Consider the following 20284-nt stretch of genomic DNA (forward strand, 5'->3'; position numbering starts at 1 on the left):
CAGCTGCTACCCCCAGACAGACAGACAGACAGACACCACACAACTGATGGTATTTAATACCATCAACACACAGAAGTTGTGTGAGATGCAAAATTTGTGTTCCACACAGGAAAAGGCAGTCTGGAAGGCAAAGGGATATGGCCAGGAGTCCTCAGGACTCTGGACGGATGGACATGGTAAACCAGTGGCCCCCAGAGCATATCTTCCATGTTTGGCTGAAGCAGCTCACGGGCTGACTCATCTAGGCAAGGAAGGGATGTGCAAGTTGGTAAGAGCATATTGGTGCGCCCCAGGATTCTCCTCTCATGCGAGTAAAAGAGCCATGTCGTGCCTTACCTGTTTGAGAAAGAATATTGGAAAGGCAATACCTACAGAACCATCCCATATCCCACCTGCCGGCGGCCCTTTCCAGGTAATACAGATTGACTTCATTCAATTACCCCCTTGTCGAAATTTGAAATATGTACTTGTTTGTATAGATGTTTTCTCAAATTGGGTCGAAGCATTTCCGGCGGCCACAAATACCGCTATGTTTACTGCTAAGAAAATTGTGCAGGAATTTGTATGTAGATATGGTATCCCTAGAATTAATCGAAAGTGATAGGGGTACCCATTTTACAGGTGATGTCTTTCAAGGAATGTGTAAATTGATGGGAATTGATAGCAAGCTGCACACTCCATACCGTCCACAGGCGAGTGCGAAAGTGGAAAGAGTGAACAGCACTATTAAAAATAAACTGAGTAAAGTGATGGCAGAGACAGGATTGACATGGCCAGAAGCTTTACCCATTGTACTGTACAGCATCAGAACCACTCCCAGGTCCCCTCTTAATCTGTCTCCCTTTGAAATCTTGTTTGGTCGACAACCGCATGTTATGATTAACCCTCAGGATGATTTGAAGTGTAACAATGAAGTAACTGTAAAATACTTGATTAACATTGAGTAAACAGTTGAGGAATCAAAATGATAATCTGAAGTTAGTGATTCCTGATTTACCAGATAGTAATTGTCATGACATTGAACCTGGGGATTATGTAATGATACGGAATTTTCTACGCTCAGGTTGCCTTATTGACAGATGGGAAGGACCATACCAGGTCTTATTGACTAGCACTACAGCATTGAAGGTTGCTGAGAGAGAGACTTGGGTTCATTCATCCCACTGCAAGAAGGTTGCTGATCCAGAGAAGTCCCGTGATAAGGAACAGACGGTAGAGGTTGTATCACTGGAGTGTCTGTTCCAGGAGGACTGAGGCGGCACCTGAGCCGTGAAAATCTCAAGACCAAGAGCTGTTGTCGACTCCCCACTCCCTTTTATTGTTTTTCTCCACTTCCCATCCCCTCTCCCTAAAATTTCTTTTTCCCCCTTCTCATTTTTCTCCGTTTCCTCCTATAAGATGGACTTGCCCCAAGAGACTGTGATCCGGATTTTCCTGTTGACCATGATGTTGACCAGAGCAGTCTGTTCCGGCGAGAGTACCATGGAGGTCGAGAGAGGTTCTGGAATGGGTTCTGATGATAAAGATGGAGGCGTAGTTTTCCGAGAACAACATAATCAACAAGCAAAGGCGAGTATCAGAAAACGATCCGATAGCATTGACCATAGAAGGAATTGTGAAGGATTGTTAGCTGAAGAAAACTGTATCTGTAGGCTCTGTAACAATGTCATTGAGGATGGGTGCATTAAGAAATGCCAATCCAGTTTTAATATCCATATGGACCGGCATCCATTGAGTGACTATCACTCCTTAGTGGGTAATGTGTTAAACAAAACAGATTGTTGGGTATGCTCAAGTACCTCAGGGTCATAGCAAATCAGGGCTAGTACCATTTCCTTTAACGATAGAGGAGGTACTTGAGTTAAATGGTGGGAGACAGGTGGACCGGAGGTTTAATATCTCCAGCCCTCCTAGTTTGAAGCTCCACCAATACCATGTGGATAGGTCCCTATTATGTTTCAACATCTCCAATCCCCGAAAACCGGGAAATTGGGAAGTGTCATGGAGTAACCACACCATGACCTTTTCGCATAGAGCAGATAGAATGCCTACAGATACAGAGCTTGTACGCCACATAGCCAGTAGAGGAAAATCTTTCCGGTATAGGTATACCTTAGGAAATAGGATTACTAAAGTTGGAGAGGTATCACCAGGATACTGTGCACATATCGTACAACCTGATACGTGTACTAAGCAGATGGAAGAATTAGGGTTAGGAGATTTCACATGGAAGGTGTGTAATATGGTTATGTCCTACTCCGTCCCATATGTTCTCCCCGATGATGCATATTTCATATGCGGGAGAAAGGCGTACAAGTGGCTTGCCCCAAACTCTGAAGGATTGTGTTATATTGGAAAAGTATTGCCTGAAGTAATGACTGTATCACATGACAAAATGAAAGACATACACCGTGGTGCCCAAGCTCCTTATACTCACACCCATTACGAGCACGTTGTTAAAAGGCACCTGATAGAGAAGACAGAGCATCCGGCCTCTGATCTGATAAGTGAATCCACCGGGATTCAATTCTTAATCGCGTTAGATTTCACCCGCACCGCTAGAGGAGTGCTGAATTATAAATACATATCGGCGCTCGCAAATTTGTTAGATAATATCACTGAAATGTATGATGACACGTTTAGATATACTGGAAGGGAACTTCAAGCTTATAAAACAGAACTGGTGCAGCATAGAATGGTTCTTAATTACCTCACAGCAGTGACAGGCGGATATTGTGTTACATTGGCAACACAGTATGGCGTGAAGTGTTGCACGTATATCACGAATAGCACCGAGGATCCGGTCGAGGTCATAGACCAAAAGATGGACGATATTCTCCAATTGAAGTGGGAATTTCGCAGGAGACACAATCTCACTCTTGCTGCTGTAGGTAATGAGCTGACTGGTTGGGTGTCATGGTTGAACCCGCGAAATTGGTTCTCCGGTTTAGGAGACTGGGCTCAAGGAGTCATAATGGATGTTGGGAAGTTTCTCCTATGTATCTTAGGTGTTGTCATATCGATTGGATTGATATTTAGATGCGGTCAGGCTTTAATGAAGTGCAATCATCGTACTAGGGTAATGAGTTTAAGGAGTGAGGAAACTGTAATTAACCTGGACTTGATTTATGACCCAAATGTAGAAACAATGATGTGATTAAAATGCGATTTCTACGGTCCGTTTCTTTCACCTGTTTTTCTGTTTTTCTCCAAGATAAAAAGACCCCCTTGGACGAGGAAGTTGACAAGACACTATACAGACAACGGATTGACCAAAGAAGAAGTTTTGACCACTTTAGATACGGACATTTGATGAACTTTGCCATGGATCCCCAGTTTCCCTAGAATTCTTAAACTCACGCTAGCCCAACATTTTTGTAAATCTATTGGCATTGACAAAGCTTTTTGCTCGCACCTAATGGGCAAAACAGCGCAAAGAAGACGACTTTCAACAGACACCAAACAAGACCTCAATCGACGACTGTACATTTACCTGACATAGAATACCACCGCATTTACCGTAATTATGTCTTTTCTTCATTTCTACAACCCTCAGGTAATGACACACATAGTCGATAGGGAATACAGGCACAGATATCAGCAATCACATATCTCCCCCATTCATGTATCATCAACTAAAATGTGCTCCCCCATTTTGTTACAACCAAAGCCGAAAAGAGCTCGGTAAAGTTTGACAGCCCATCCACAGACCCGTACCACGGGATAAGAAGGAATTCACATGTATACTTCGCAATACCTCGAAGCTTGACTTAAAACACGTACGGCACGATGATACATGACCCCCAAGCACGGATTCATACACACATGCTTCTGCTATCTCACTAGGTCATACCCTTTTCTTACCATCTCCTCTCCTCCCTTACCCAACCATGTAAATGTATTAACCCCTAACATATATTTTTCTCCTTTTGAAATGTTTTCAGGAAGTGGCAGTTATTGTTGACTGCCAAAGGGTGGACTGTCAAAGTCAGAAAAATATCTCTATGCACACTACCATATTTGCACCTCACACAGGTCCGTGCTGCGCATGCGTACGCTCTCCCGTACGTGCGCATACTCACAGTCGCGGGCACCCGCAGGCGCATGGTATGCGTATTTACGGTAGAGTTTATGCGCTCGTAGCGTGCGACTCAATCATTACATATTTTCACTAATAATGTATTTTGTAGATCATGGTCCCTTTGATAGATTCTGAAAGTTTGGTTAATATAGAATGTTCATGAACAGAGAAATCCCTCTTTGTTTGATACGAAGGGTCAGACTGGAGTAATACAGTGGTGTTTAGTATCCATCGGAAGAATATTTAATTAGAAATATTCCGGTGTTGGTTTGAAGCAGATCAATCGCTCGTGCGAATAGTTATGGACATAAGAAGTTTATGAACATTTACTTTATTTGCACTTTATTACCCATGCGGCGGGAAACCCAGTTTCCCTCCCACCTGAGCAGTTGGAAATAGTCACAGCCCACCTGTATGAATCAACCTATGACCTTTTGTTATAATGCGAAGCCGAATTCCTGTGTCCAATGAACAATGAGATTGTAGGGACCATTGAATTGTATTGTGTGTGGGGCATAAATAGGCAGGCCGACCATATCCAGTTCACTCTCTTCAACGGTTCTCATTGCTGATAATCGGGAGCTGGATATCGAGGCACATGCGATCGTTTCCCCTTGTGCGTAAGTGTTTCTCCGCAGCTATATTGATCTTCTTGTTATTGTGGGCCAATCTCTCTCAATTTCTCTCTCTCTCTCTCCTTCTCTTTCTCACTCATTTTTCCCTTAAATTGTATTGTATTGTATTTCTTGTGTAGTTATCTGGTTAGGTAGTCTATGTTATATTGTAGTGTATGACTTGTATTGTGTTTAACTCTTTTGCAAGTATAGCATTCATAATATATATTTTAGGCGTTGGACCCTGAGCACGGTATCTGTGTGTTTCTTATAGTATTAAGTATTCTCAGAGTGTCGGTGACGCTCAAACAGCTTTTAAGGTAATAAGGTTATACTGTGTTGCATTTACTCTCTAACATTACACTAAGGTTTTACTGCACAATACACTGTTTATGGTTTAGATACAAAGGTTTAATATAGTGAGCGTCAGCGCCGCTGGTGATCTCCTCGTGGTCCCGAGCGTTCGCTACGCTATAGCGAATCATTACTTTAGTCAACAGCCAATAACGTGCCTGCCTGTGATCTCTTGGCCGTGAGTGAACGTGACGCTTGAGCGTCTCGATCACGGCAAAGCGATTGTTACGCAACTAGCGTACCCTTACGGTACTTCATACATAAATAGCGTACAGTGTTCTTAGACCTCAAAGGGTATTATATACGATAAATATTTAGCTTTATCACAGGGCAGAGAGAGAAAGGGAGCGGTACATGCTGACAGGGCAGAGCGAGAAAGGGAGCGGTACATGCTGACAGGGCAGAGAGAGAAAGGGAGCGGTACATGCCGACAGGGCAGAGAAAGGGAGCGGTACATGCCGACAGGGCAGAGAGAGAAAGGGAGCGGTACATGCCGACAGGGCAGAGAGAGAAAGGGAGCGGTACATGCCGACAGGGCAGAGAGAGAAAGGGAGCGGTACATGCCGACAGGGCAGAGAGAAAGGGAGAGGTATATGCCGACAGGGCAGAGAGAAAGGGAGAGGTATATGCCGACAGGGCAGAGAGAAAGGGAGAGGTATATGCCGACAGGGCAGAGAGAAAGGGAGAGGTATATGCCGACAGGGCAGAGAGAAAGGGAGAGGTATATGCCGACAGGGCAGAGAGAAAGGGAGAGGTATATGCCGACAGGGCAGAGAGAAAGGGAGCGGTACATGCCGACAGGGCAGAGAGAGAAAGGGAGCGGTACATGCCGACAGGGCAGAGAGAAAGGGAGAGGTACATGCCGACAGGGCAGAGAGAAAGGGAGAGGTACATGCTGACAGGGCAGAGAGAAAGGGAGAGGTATATGCTGACAGGGCAGAGAGAAAGGGAGAGGTATATGCTGACAGGGCAGAGAGAAAGGGAGCGGTATATGCTGACAGGGCAGAGAGAAAGGGAGCGGTATATGCTGACAGGGCAGAGAGAAAGGGAGAGGTATATGCTGACAGGGCAGAGAGAAAGGGAGAGGTATATGCTGACAGGGCAGAGAGAAAGGGAGCGGTACATGCTGACAGGGCAGAGAGAAAGGGAGCGGTACATGCTGACAGGGCAGAGAGAAAGGGAGCGGTACATGCTGACAGGGCAGAGAGAAAGGGAGCGGTATATGCTGACAGGGCAGAGAGAAAGGGAGAGGTATATGCTGACAGGGCAGAGAGAAAGGGAGAGGTATATGCTGACAGGGCAGAAAGAAAGGGAGAGGTACATGCTGACAGGGCAGAGAGAGAAAGGGAGCGGTACATGCTGACAGGGCAGAGAGAGAAAGGGAGAGGTACATGCTGACAGGGCAGAGAGAGAAAGGGAGCGGTACATGCTGACAGGGCAGAGAGAGAAAGGGAGAGGTACATGCTGACAGGGCAGAGAGAGAAAGGGAGAGGTATATGCTGACAGGGCAGAGAGAGAAAGGGAGCGGTATATGCTGACAGGGCAGAGAGAGAAAGGGAGAGGTATATGCTGACAGGGCAGAGAGAGAAAGGGAGCGGTATATGCTGACAGGGCAGAGAGAGAAAGGGAGCGGTATATGCTGACAGGGCAGAGAGAAAGGGAGAGGTATATGCTGACAGGGCAGAGAGAAAGGGAGAGGTACATGCTGACAGGGCAGAGAGAGAAAGGGAGCGGTATATGCCGACAGAGGCACACACAATGCAGAATATGGCAATGGGCACTAAATCACCCGCTCAGCAGAGTCTGCGGGAACCTGGCTCCAGGGAGAGGTATAAAGGAAGACTGGACCCCGCCCTCCCGGAGATCTGCTTGCAGTCCCTGGTCTCAGAAGGGGAGTAGGAGCAGCTCAGCAGCCACCCCTATGCCAGCGTTACCCACCAGGAACCCTGGCCTTGTAATGCCTGCGCCAGTACAATTTATGCCCTGGTGTTCTCGTGGAGTCCAGCAAACAAACCAGGTCCACACTGGCGGCTCCGGTCCATTTCCCGGGACCGGAGGCAGACCGCTATGAAGATATGGGTCCCCATCTTACCTGCCCCCTGATGCCAGCGTCCTGGGGTCAGCACTGCTAGCTGCGCTGCCTCACTGGAAAAACCTGTGCAGCAACTGAGGATGCCTGAGCATAGAGGCGGGGTATGGGGGGGGGAGGAAGGGTGGCGCTGAGAGAGAGTGTACCAGAGCATCTAGGGATGCCAAAAGCTTCATTGTTTGGTGTCTGGCCCTTTACCACCACCTACACACCCATGGTATTCCCTGTGGACCCCCTATGGAACCCGAAAAAGAAATAAAGATTGAGGCTACTAATAGCCGCCCCTGTTATAAAGGTGACCGACTCCTGCCGGCATCAAATAAAAAATAGGATTTTGGGACTTACCGGGTAAATCCTTTTCTTTGAATCCATAGGGGGCACCTGAGTACTCTTGGGATATGGACGGCTCCCGCAGGAACAGGGCACTGAATATTTAAATTTAGAACTCTCCTCCCCTCCATATCCCAGAGTACCTCAGTGTTTTTTACTGAACCGAACAGGAGCGATAGAGAGGTTGACAATGGAGAATTACATATAACATAACGGACAACAATAAAGTTGACACATAACGTTACTGACAACTAAACAGTTGGCACTATAACCGATATAACCTGAACATTTAAACCAGTCGGTGAGAATGTGTTACCATAAGATCCCCTGAACTTACCACAAACCAGGTAAAACTGCTCTGGGTGGGCGTCCAGTGCCCCCTATGGATTCAAAGAAAAGGATTTACCTGGTAAGTACCAAAATCCTATTTTCTTTTTCATCCACTAGGGGTCACTGGAGTACTCTTGGGACGTACCAAAGCTTCCCCCGTGGGAGGGAGAGCTGTTTGACACCTGTAACACTAGGCGGCCAAAGCTAGATGCAGATGCCGCAAACGTATCAAACTTGTAAAAGCGCACAAACGTGTGCACTGATGACCATGTAGCCGCATGGCAAAGCTGCGTCGTAGAAGCTGCACGACCAGCTGCCCATGAAGTTCCCACAGAACGTGTGGAATGAGCTGTTACTGATGTAGGCGGCTGTAACCTAGCATTAAGGTAAGCCTGACGTATGGTCAGTTTTATCCATCTGGATAAGGTCTGCTTAGAAGCTGGCCAACCCATCGTGGCAGCATCATAGAAAACAAACAACGTATCCGTCTTACGAACTGTAGACGTTCGGGATACATAAACGCGTAGTGCGCGTACCACATCCAAAGTTCCAGAATCTCCCGTTAACACAGGAACTACTATTGGTTGATTGATGTGAAAAGATGACACTACCTTTGGTAAGAAAGCGGGATTTGTCCGAAGTTCCGCTCTGTCATCATGAAACACCAAATACGGTGGCTTGCATGACAAGGCACCCAAATCTGAAACACGCCTTGCCGAAGCTAAGGCTAGGAGGAAAATTGTTTTCCAAGTGAGAAACTTAATATCCACTTGTTGTAAGGGTTCAAAATATGAAGACTGTAAAAAATCTAAAACCAGATTCAAGTCCCATGGCGCTGTAGGTGGAATCAATGGCGGCTGTACTCTGAGGACACCTTGCAGAAAGGTGTGTACCGACGGCAATAGAGCCAATCGTCATTGAAAGTAAATTGACAACACAGATACCTGCACCTTTAGTGTAGATAAACGCAGTCCTCCATCTAACCCAGTCTGTAGAAATAACAAAAGACGGGATAACTTGAAAGATCATGTCGGAAACTTCCGAGCTTCACACCAACCTATATAGGCACGCCAAATTCTGTAACAATGAGCTGCCGTAACTGGCTTCCTAGCACGTAACATGATTGGTATAACCGATTCTGGAATGCTCTTCTGAAGACGGCGGTCTCAACAGCCACCCCGTCAAACGCAGCCGCGCTAAATCGGGGTAAAGGAACGGACCCTGTTGTAACAGGTCTAGACGTAGTGGGAGCGGCCAAGGATCGTCTGCGAGTAGTCCACGGAGATCCGACAACCAAGCTCTCCGAGGCCAATGAGGCGCCACTAGTATGACTGTGGCAGACTCTTTTGATCCGTTTTAGAAACAGAGGGAGCAGCGGAAACAGATACACGAGACTGTACGGCCACACGATTGTGAGAGCATCCACCGCCACTGCCTTTGGATCTCGTGTTCTGGACACATACTGGGGCGTTTGGTGATTGTGGCGAGATGCCATCAGGTCCACTTGAGGGTAACCCCACCTCTGGACCAACATGTGAAACACTTCTGGATTTAATGCCCATTCTCCTGGATGAAAATCCCTACGGTTGAGATAATCCGCCTCCCAGTTGTCCACTCCCGGAATGAACACTGCCGACAATATCACTTGGTGATGCTCGGCCCAATTGAGGATTCGAGCTACTTCCCGCATGGCCATGCGGCTTCTCGTTCCACCTTGTTTGTTGATGTACGCGACCGACTGAGCATGTGCACTGCTTGTCGTAGCGCATTGTAAATTGCCCGGAGTTCCAGGACATTTATAGACAGCAATCTTTCGTGATCCGCCCAGAGACCCTGGAGCTGACAATTTTGAACTACAGCTCCCCAACCTCTGAGACTCGCGTCCGTGGTTAGAATTATCCAATTCCAGGTGCTGAACCGTTTCCCTGCGGTTAGATTGTGTACTTTGAGCGACCAGAAAAGAGATACTCTGGCCTTTGGAGACAACCTCACCCTCTGGTGAATCTGCAGATGCGAGCCCGACCACTGTGCGAGCACATCCAGTTGAAAAGGACGCGAGTGAAATCTTCCGAACTGAAGCGATTCGAAAGCTGCCACCATTGTGCCTAACAGGCGAATGCACAAATGTACCGAGACTGTGCGTGGCTTGAGCACTTATTGTACCAGATGACGAATAATCTGTACTTTCTGTTCTGGTAGGTAAATTCTTTGATTTACCGTATCGAGAATCATTCCTAGGAATTGAAGTCGTTGAGACGAAATCAGATGTGATTTCTTGAAGTTGACAATCCAACCGTGCTGAACTAGCACATTGTACGTTAGCAACGCATGTTGGAGGAGCATCTGTTGAGACGGAGCTTTGATGAGCAGATCGTCTAAATACGGAACTATTGTCACTCCCAGGGATCTGAGATGAGCTATCATCACAGACATCACTTTGGTGAATACCCGAGGCGCTGACGAGAGGCCAAACGGTAGAGCCTGAAACTGGTAATGGTTCTGCCGTACCGCAAAACTCTGATGAGGTGGCCAAATCGGAATGTGTAAGTACACATCCTTGAGATCTAGCACAATCATGAATTCCTGTGGCTCTAAACCTGCAATTACTGACCGCAGAGATTCCATCTTGAATCTGTAGTAAGTGACGTACTGATTGAGACCCTTTAAGTTCAATATTGGCCTGACTGAGCCATCCGGCTTCGGTACCACAAACAGACTGGAATAATAACCCTGACCTTGTTGTTGTACAGGGACCGGAATCAAAACTGCTGAATCCAGCAGAGACTGAATGGCAATTTGTAGAACTGCCCTCTTGTCGTCCGACAGAGGCAGTCCTGTCTTGAAAAACCGCAGTGGCGGGAGACAGTCGAACTCTATTTTGTAACCTTTTAACACTAAATTGCGGATCCACCCATCTGTGGATGTCTGGAACCATGCCAAATGGAACGTCTGAAGGCGTGCTCCCACAATTGAAGATCCGAGATGGGCTTGGAGCCCGTCATGCCACTGGCTTGTCGGTGACCTTAGCGTCCTGACGACTGGTGTTGGTTTGTTGAAAACCACGACCTCGTCTACCAGGCGTAGCTGTTCCTCTACCAAGGCCTCGAAAGGGCTGAGGTCTAAAGGATTTGAACGCAAGGCCAGAGTATTTCCGTCTAGGTACCGTTGGAGGCAATGGTAGGAAAACAGACTTCCCTCCCGTGGCCTCAGAAATCCATTTGTCCAATTCAGGACCAAACAACTTCTCGCCACCGTAAGGTAACGTCTCTATACCTCTCTTAACCTCTGCCTTCGCTTGCCAAGACCGCAGCCAGAGTGCTCGTCGTGCCGTAACTAGCGACGATGAAATGCTAGAAGTGAGCTGACAGACGTCAGTAGAAGCTGTGCATAGATAATCAGCAGCTTCACAGATTTGACCAGCAAGAAGTATAAGGTGATCGTCATGTAGGCCAGACCTGAGTTCTGTTATCCATACTATGAGCGCCTTAGTTACGCAAATGCCAACCAACCCAGGTCTAAGCAACACTCCGGCTGCTATATACATGGACTTTAGCATAGCTTCTATTTTCCGGTCTGAAGGGTCTTTAAGCGTAGTAGCCATTGGTACTGGTATGGTTAATTTCTTTGTAAGTTTTGACACATACGAATCCACCATTGGCGGATTCTCCCATGTACATGTCACAGAGTCTGGAAACGGGTAACTAGACTTAAATCTGCGAGGTATAGAAAACAGTTTATCCAGATTCTTCCGTGTGTCTACTAACATCTTATTAAGAGATTCCGAAACAGGAAAACCCATTGGAGATCTGTCGTTTAGTAAAGACGACTTCATCATTTGTCAGAGGCTACTCAGTTTCTGTAAACTTCAGAGACTGACGCACCGCTCTGATGAGATTATCAATTCCTGGGCTGTCAAAATCTTCACTATCTGACTGCTGGTCTACTTCGCCCTCCTCACCCTCCTCTTGCGCAGTGAGGTCTGGCATAGAATCGTCAGAATGCAACATAGCAGAAACAGGTAAATCATAAGACAAATTAAAATTATCCCTTCTACTCAAAGTGGACTTAGACTTTTGGCAAGACTGAGACCCCTCCGGTAGTTCTGGCGGTCTCACCCGAGACTCAGATCTTGCCGCTTCCCGCTCTTGTCGAGCGGCGGCCAATTTTGATTGCAACCCAGCCATTACATCTGCTAGCATAGCCCATGGAGGGTCCGGGGATGAAACCGGCTTTGAAACCGGAGTGGAAATTGTATTTGTAGCTGAATTTACAAAACATACTGTACATGTGGTAGAACAAACCGGTAACACACTCTTACAGACCTTGCAGTGAAACTGCTTTTTAGTTTTTGCCGTTGCCTTACTCATTATGCAGACAGACAATACAATATACAAAGACAGACAACTTGCACGACTCAGTAAAATTGTTACTAAGGTGTATCATAATATATATATTATGATATAATATATATATTATATATGACGTCGCTGTGTACAGCGTCCCGCCAGAGCTGCCCGCCGCCGCTACACACACGACGCTCACAGCGCCACCCGCTCCCCGGCAACCGCTATATATATATATATATATATATAGCCAAAGTGCAGTGCACGTGGCCAGTACTATATGAAACCGGATCCCAAATTCCCACTAACACCCCTGCGCCATCCGGTGGAGTAGTGTTGTAGGGCAGGATCTTCCAAACTGAAAGAGAAACAAGATTGAACAGGAAGCATGGTTAAAATGGCCGCCATGCCATGCTTACACTAAAAATCACAGTTCAGGTTAAAACCCCTATGTAAAGTCTATAACCTGTAACCAACATGTTTAAAAAAAAAAAAAAACAACCACCCTGTTAACATAGGCTTATTAGCGTATGTAATTATACCACAAGAAAGCAGCCTTTCTATTTTATCTCCCCCCCTTTGCAGCCGCGCTGCTGTGAGGAGACTCGTCTCCCCCCCTGTGCTCCGTGTACCGTTATACAGTGTCCGGAGATCTGGTGCAGGGAGCCGGGGAGCGCGCTGTATAGCGGCGGGAAGTGGCGGCTGTGGACTAACATCGTAGCGGTTGCCGGGGAGCGGGTGGCGCTGTTAGCGTCGTGTGTGTAGCGACGGCGGGCAGCTCTGGCGGGACGCTGTACACAGCGACGGCGGGTGGCAGTTATCAGGGAGCACTGGCGCGCACAGTAACCTGTTCCCCACACAGCGGGGCGGCAGCGTGAGCTGACCGCCCCCGTCCCCCAACATACCTGGACGCCTGTGGCGAGGGCTATGACAGGGCTTCTTCTTAAAGCTCCGTTCAGCCTTCCTGCAGGTAGTCTGCTCTTGGCTGTGAGGGTGCTCTTTTAGTGAGGACCGACACGCCAGCAGCTGCTTGTAGCAGCTTCCACTATCCCGGACCCTCGCCTTTTGGTAAGGGGGGGAAGGAATGTGTAAGAAAGTTTAGAAAAAATAAAATAAAAAATAAATTAAAGTATAAGGGCTGCAGAGCTAGCACTCGTGCCTGTTACTACTGTGAGCACAGAAAAAACACTGAGGTACTCTGGGATATGGAGGGGAGAAGAGTTACTACATTTAAATATTCAGTGCCCTGTTCTGCTAAAGCCGTCCATATCCCAAGAGTACTCCAGTGACCCCTAGTGGATGAAAAAGAAAAATGGCGTGTCAGGGGCAGGGTATAGGAGGAGGAGCTAAAGCTTTAACAGATTGGTACCCAGTCCTTCTGCGAAGCGTATACCCCAGCGTAACCCTATGGAGAGAGGAACAAAACAGCTGCCCCAAGGCGCCCGTGAGAGGGCGTGTTACTCGAGTGTCGTCGGTGACAGGGCGTGCTATGCGAGTGTCGTCGGTGACAGGGGGGGTAACGGGGGCGTCTCGGACGTGTTACAGGACAGGGTGTGTACACAGACCGGGAACATGGAGGCTGCAGGTTGGTTACAGTTCCGTAGACTGGACACAGCAGTAGCAGGGCAGATGGCGGCAGCACCTTGACGCATTGCGATCACAGCACCGGCGCAGTATGCTGATAATCGCCCGTTGCGTACAAACATGAGTCAATAGGCCAATAGGTAATCATAAGAATTTACTTACCGATAATTCTATTTCTCGTAGTCCGTAGTGGATGCTGGGGACTCCGTCAGGACCATGGGGATTAGCGGCTCCGCAGGAGACAGGGCACAAAAATAAAAGCTTTAGGACTAGTTGGTGGTGTGCACTGGCTCCTCCCCCTATGACCCTCCTCCAAGCCTCAGTTAGGATACTGTGCCCGGACGAGCGTACACAATAAGGAAAGATTTTGAATCCCGGGTAAGACTCATACCAGCCACACCAATCACACTGTACAACTTGTGATCTGAACCCAGTTAACAGCATGATAACAGCGGAGCCTCTGAAAAGATGGCTCACAACAATAATAACCCGATTTTTTTGTAACAATAACTATGTACAAGTATTGCAGACAATCCGCACTTGGGATGGGCGCCCAGCATCCACTACGGACTACGAGAAATAGAATTATCGGTAAGTAAATTCTTATTTTCTCTAACGTCCTAAGTGGATGCTGGGGACTCCGTCAGGACCATGGGGATTATACCAAAGCTCCCAAACGGGCGGGAGAGTGCGGATGACTCTGCAGCACCGAATGAGAGAACTCCAGGTCCTCCTCAGCCAGGGTATCAAATTTGTAGAATTTTGCAAACGTGTTTGCCCCTGACCAAGTAGCAGCTCGGCAAAGTTGTAAAGCCGAGACCCCTCGGGCAGCCGCCCAAGATGAGCCCACCTTCCTTGTGGAATGGGCATTTACAGATTTTGGCTGTGGCAGGCCTGCCACAAAATGTGCAAGCTGAATTGTACTACAAATCCAACGAGCAATCGTCTGCTTAGAAGCAGGAGCACCCAGCTTGTTGGTTGCATACAGGATAAACAGCGAGTCAGTTTTCCTGACTCCAGCCGTCCTGGAAATATATATTTTCAGGGCCCTGACAACGTCTAGCAACTTGGAGTCCTCCAAGTCCCTAGTAGCCGCAGGCACCACAATAGGTTGGTTCAGGTGAAACGCTGACCCCACCTTAGGGAGAAACTGGGGACGAGTCCGCAGTTCTGCCCTGTCCGAATGGAAAATCAGATATGGGCTTTTGTGAGACAAAGCCGCCAATTCTGACACTCGCCTGGCCGAGGCCAGGGCCAACAGCATGGTCACTTTCCATGTGAGATATTTCAAATCCACAGATTTGAGCGGTTCAAACCAATGTGATTTGAGGAATCCCAGAACTACGTTGAGATCCCACGGTGCCACAAAAGGGGGTTGTATATGCAGTACTCCCTTGACGAATGTCTGGACTTCAGGAACTGAAGCCAATTCTTTCTGGAAGAAAATCGACAGGGCCGAAATTTGAACCTTAATGGACCCCAATTTGAGGCCCATAGACACTCCTGTTTGCAGGAAATGCAGGAATCGACCGAGTTGAAATTCCTCCGTGGGGGCCTTCCTGGCCTCACACCACGCAACATATTTTTGCCAAATGCGGTGATAATGTTGTGCGGTCACCTCCTTCCTGGCTTTGACCAGGGTAGGTATGACCTCTTCCGGAATGCCTTTTTCCCTTAGTTTCGGCGTTCAACCGCCATGCCGTCAAACGCAGCCGCGGTAAGTCTTGGAACAGACAGGGTCCATGCTGAAGCAAGTCCCTTCTTAACGGCAGAGGCCATGGGTCCTCTGTGAGCATCTCTTGAAGTTCCGGGTACCAAGTCCTCCTTGGCCAATCCGGAGCCACGAGTATAGTTCTTACTCCTCTCCGTCTTATAATTCTCAGTACCTTGGGTATGAGAGGAAGAGGAGGGAACACATACACTGACTGGTACACCCACGGTGTTACCAGAGCGTCCACAGTTATTGCCTGAGGGTCCCTTGACCTGGCGCAATACCTGTCCAGTTTTTTGTTGAGGCGGGACGCCATCATGTCCACCTTTGGTTTTTCCCAATGGTTCACAATCATGTGGAAGACTTCCGTGTGAAGTGCCCACTCTCCCGGGTGGAGGTCGTGCCTGCTGAGGAAGTCTGCTTCCCAGTTGTCCACTCCCGGAATGAACACTGCTGACAGTGCTATCACATGATTTTCCGCCCAGCGAAGAATCCTTGCAGCTTCTGCCATTGCCCTCCTGCTTCTTGTGCCGCCCTGTCTGTTTACGTGGGCGACTGCCGTGATGTTGTCCGACTGGATCAGCACCGGCTGACCTTGAAGCAGAGGTCTTGCTAGGCATAGAGCATTGTAAATTGCCCTTAGCTCCAGTATATTTATGTGGAGAGAAGTCTCTAGACTTGACCACGTTCCCTGGAAATTTCTTCCCTGTGTGACTGCTCCCCAGCCTCTCAGGCTGGCATCCGTGGTCACCAGGATCCAATCCTGAATGCCGAATCTGCGGCCCTCTAGTAGATGAGCACTCTGCAGCCACCACAGAAGAGACACCCTTGTCCTCGGAGACAGGGTTATCCGCTGATGCATCTGAAGATGCGATCCGGACCATTTTTCCAGCAGATCCCACTGAAAAGTTCTTGCGTGAAATCTGCCGAATGGAATCGCTTCGTAAGAAGCCACCATTTTTCCCAGGACCCTTGTGCAATGATGCACTGACACTTTTCCTGGTTTTAGGAGGTTCCTGACTAGCTCGGATAACTCCCTGGCTTTCTCCTCCGGGAGAAACACCTTTTTCTGGACTGTGTCCAGAATCATCCCTAGGAACAGCAGACGTGTCGTCGGGATCAGCTGCGATTTTGGAATATTTAGAATCCACCCGTGCTGTTGTAGCAGTACCCGAGATAGTGCTACTCCGACCTCCAACTGTTCCCTGGACTTTGCCCTTATCAGGAGATCGTCCAAGTAAGGGATAATTAAGACGCCTTTTCTTCGAAGAAGAATCATCATTTCGGCCATTACCTTGGTAAAGACCCGGGGTGCCGTGGACAATCCAAACGGCAGCGTCTGAAACTGATAATGACAGTTCTGTACTACGAACCTGAGGTACCCTTGGTGAGAAGGGCAAATTGGGACATGAAGGTAAGCATCCTTGATGTCCAGGGACACCATATAGTCCCCTTCTTCCAGGTTCGCTATCACTGCTCTGAGTGACTCCATCTTGAATTTGAACCTTTGTATGTAAGTGTTCAAAGATTTCAGATTTAGAATAGGTCTCACCGAGCCGTCTGGCTTCGGTACCACAAATAGTGTGGAATAATACCCCTTTCCCTGTTGTAGGAGGGGTACTTTGATTATCACCTGCTGGGAATACAGCTTGTGAATTGCTTCCAATACTGCCTCCCTGTCGGAGGGAGACGTTGGTAAAGCAGACTTCAGGAACCTGCGAGGGGGAGACGTCTCGAATTCCAATCTGTACCCCTGGGATACTACCTGTAGGATCCAGGGGTCCACTTGCGAGTGAGCCCACTGCGCGCTGAAACTCTTGAGACGACCCCCCACCGCACCTGAGTCCGCTTGTAAGGCCCCAGCGTCATGCTGAGGACTTGGCAGAAGCGGTGGAGGGCTTCTGTTCCTGGGAAGAGGCTGTCTGCTGCAGTCTTTTTCCCTTTCCTCTACCCCGGGGCAGATATGACTGGCCTTTTGCCCGATTGCCCTTATGGGGACGAAAGGACTGAGGCTGAAAAGACGGTGTCTTTTTCTGCTGAGAGGTGAGTTGGGGTAAAAAGGTGGATTTTCCAGCTGTTGCCGTGGCCACCAGGTCCGAAAGACCGACCCCAAATAACTCCTCCCCTTTATACGGCAATACTTCCATATGCCGTTTGGAATCCGCATCACCTGACCACTGTCGTGTCCATAAACATCTTCTGGCAGAAATGGACATCGCACTTACTCTTGATGCCAGGGTGCAAATATCCCTCTGTGCATCACGCATATATAGAAACGCATCTTTTAAACGCTCTATAGTCAATAAAATATTGTCCCTGTCCAGGGTATCAATATTTTCAGTCAGGGACTCCGACCACGCCACCCCAGCGCTGCACATCCAGGCTGAGGCAATCGCTGGTCGCAGTATAACACCAGTATGTGTGTATATACTTTTTAGGACATTTTCCAGCTTCCTATCAACTGGCTCCTTGAGGGCGGCCGTATCAGGAGACGGTAACGCCACTTGTTTTGATAAGCGTGTGAGTGCCTTATCCACCCTAGGGGATGTTTCCCAACGCGCCCTAACTTCTGGCGGGAAAGGGTATAATGCCAATAATTTCTTAGATATCAGCAATTTTTTATCGGAGGAGACCCACGCTTCATCACATACCTCATTTAATTCTTCTGATTCAGGAAAAAACTACGGGTAGTTTTTTCACACCCCACATAATACCCTTTTTTGTGGTACTTGTAGTATCAGAAATATGCAAAGCCTCCTTCATTGCCATGATCATGTAACGTGTGGCCCTACTGGAAAATACGTTTGTTTCTTCACCGTCGACACTGGAGTCAGTGTCCGTGTCTGTGTCGACCGACTGAGGTAATGGGCGCTTTAGAGCCCCTGACGGTGTTTGAGACGCCTGGACAGGCACTAACTGATTTGCCGGCTGTCTCATGTCGTCAACAGTTTTTTGTAAAGTGCTGACACTATCATGTAATTCCTTAAATAAGACCATCCAGTCAGGTGTCGACTCCCTAGGGGGTGACATCACTAATACAGGCAATTGCTCCGCCTCCACACCATTTTCCTCCTCATACATGTCGACACGCGTACCGACACACAGCACACACACAGGGAATGCTCTGATAGAGGACAGGACCCCACTAGCCCTTTGGGGAGACAGAGGGAGAGTTTGCCAGCACACACCAGAGCGCTATATATGTATAGGGACAACCTTATAAATAAGTGTTTCTCCCTTATAGCTGCTGTATATATTTATATGCCAAATTAGTGCCCCCCCCTCTCTTTTTTACCCTGTTTCTGTAGTGCAGGACTGCAGGGGAGAGTCAGGGAGACGTCCTTCCAGCGGAGCTGTGAGGGAAAATGGCGCTTGTGTGCTGAGGAGATAGGCTCCGCCCCCTTCACGGCGGCCTTTCTCCCGCTTTTTATGAGGTAAAATGGCAGGGGTTAAATACATCCATATAGCCCAGGAGCTATATGTGATGTATTTTTTACCATAAATAGTGTTTTCATTGTGTCTCAGGGCGCCCCCCCCCAGTGCCCTGCACCCTCAGTGACCGGAGTGTGAAGTGTGCTGAGAGCAATGGCGCACAGCTGCGGTGCTGTGCGCTACCTTTCTTGAAGACAAGATGCCTTCTGCCGCCGATTTCTGGACCTCTTCACTCTTCTGGCTCTGTAAAGGGGCCGGCGGCGCGGCTCCGGGACCCATCCATGGCTGGGCCTGTAATCGTCCCTCTGGAGCTAATGTCCAGTAGCCAAGAAGCCCAATCCACTCTGCACGCAGGTGAGTTCACTTCTTCTCCCCTAAGTCCCTCGATGCAGTGAGCCTGTTGCCAGCAGGACTCACTGAAAATAAAAAAACCTAAGTCTATACTTTTATTCTAAGCAGCTCAGGAGAGCCACCTAGATTGCACCCTTCTCGGCCGGGCACAAAAACCTAACTGAGGCTTGGAGGAGGGTCATAGGGGGAGGAGCCAGTGCACACCACCAACTAGTCCTAAAGCTTTTATTTTTGTGCCCTGTCTCCTGCGGAGCCGCTAATCCCCATGGTCCTGACGGAGTCCCCAGCATCCACTTAGGACGTCAGAGAAAAAAAGATAAAAAGAAGAGTTATAGTAGACTTACCTTTAACTCTCTGCGAAGTACATAGGGTCCACAGGGTAACATTGGGGTGCAGTGGTGGATGAGGCATCCGGGCACCAAACAGTTAAAGCTTTAGCTGTCCCAGGATGCATAGCTTCCCTCCTCTATAACCCCGCCTCCAGGCACTGGGAACTCCGTTTTGGTAACTAGTCCAATGCAGCAAGCAGGAAGAAGAGAAGGCAGATGTCAGACACATAAGAACACATTCTCACCGACAGGAGAAGGAACCCGAGGTCAATGCCATACAAACCCCGAGAGGCCAGGTGCCTCAGGGCGCCCTGTGGACCCTATGTACTTTGCAGAAAGAGAGTTAACAAAAGGTAAGTCTACCATAACTCTTCTTTTCTGCAGCAGGGTACATAAGGTTTCCACAGGGAAACGTCGGGATTGTCCCAAAGCAGTATTTCAAGGGAGGAGACGCACCTGAACGGATAAGAGAATCCGGCGTTCAAAGGAAGCATCCTGGGAGGTGAAGGAATCAAAGGCATAGAACCTAAGAAACCTGTCTTCTATTCAATACGCCCGTCCACGGCACCAGATCCCGCGGTTCTGCCGCCCTGATACTTATGTCAGAGTCGTCTGCTGACGCAGCCATGGTTCTATACCCTGCACTTGTCCTATATTGTATGAACTGTAAGTCACTGTTCTCTTGTTTTGTGATTTATGTACTCGGGCGCTGCGGATCCCTTGTGGCGCCATATAA

General features: G+C 48.3%; 1 protein-coding gene across 1 annotated transcript in view; it reads right to left on the minus strand.

Annotated features, from left to right (window-relative positions):
- The window catches only part of IARS1 (isoleucyl-tRNA synthetase 1), a 513623-nt gene that overhangs the window by 427836 nt on the left and 65503 nt on the right, over positions 1–20284 (minus strand). The gene's annotated exons all lie outside the window — the stretch shown is intronic.

Source organism: Pseudophryne corroboree, chromosome 9 (genome assembly GCF_028390025.1).
Source record: "Pseudophryne corroboree isolate aPseCor3 chromosome 9, aPseCor3.hap2, whole genome shotgun sequence".
Classification (NCBI taxonomy): domain Eukaryota; kingdom Metazoa; phylum Chordata; class Amphibia; order Anura; family Myobatrachidae; genus Pseudophryne; species Pseudophryne corroboree.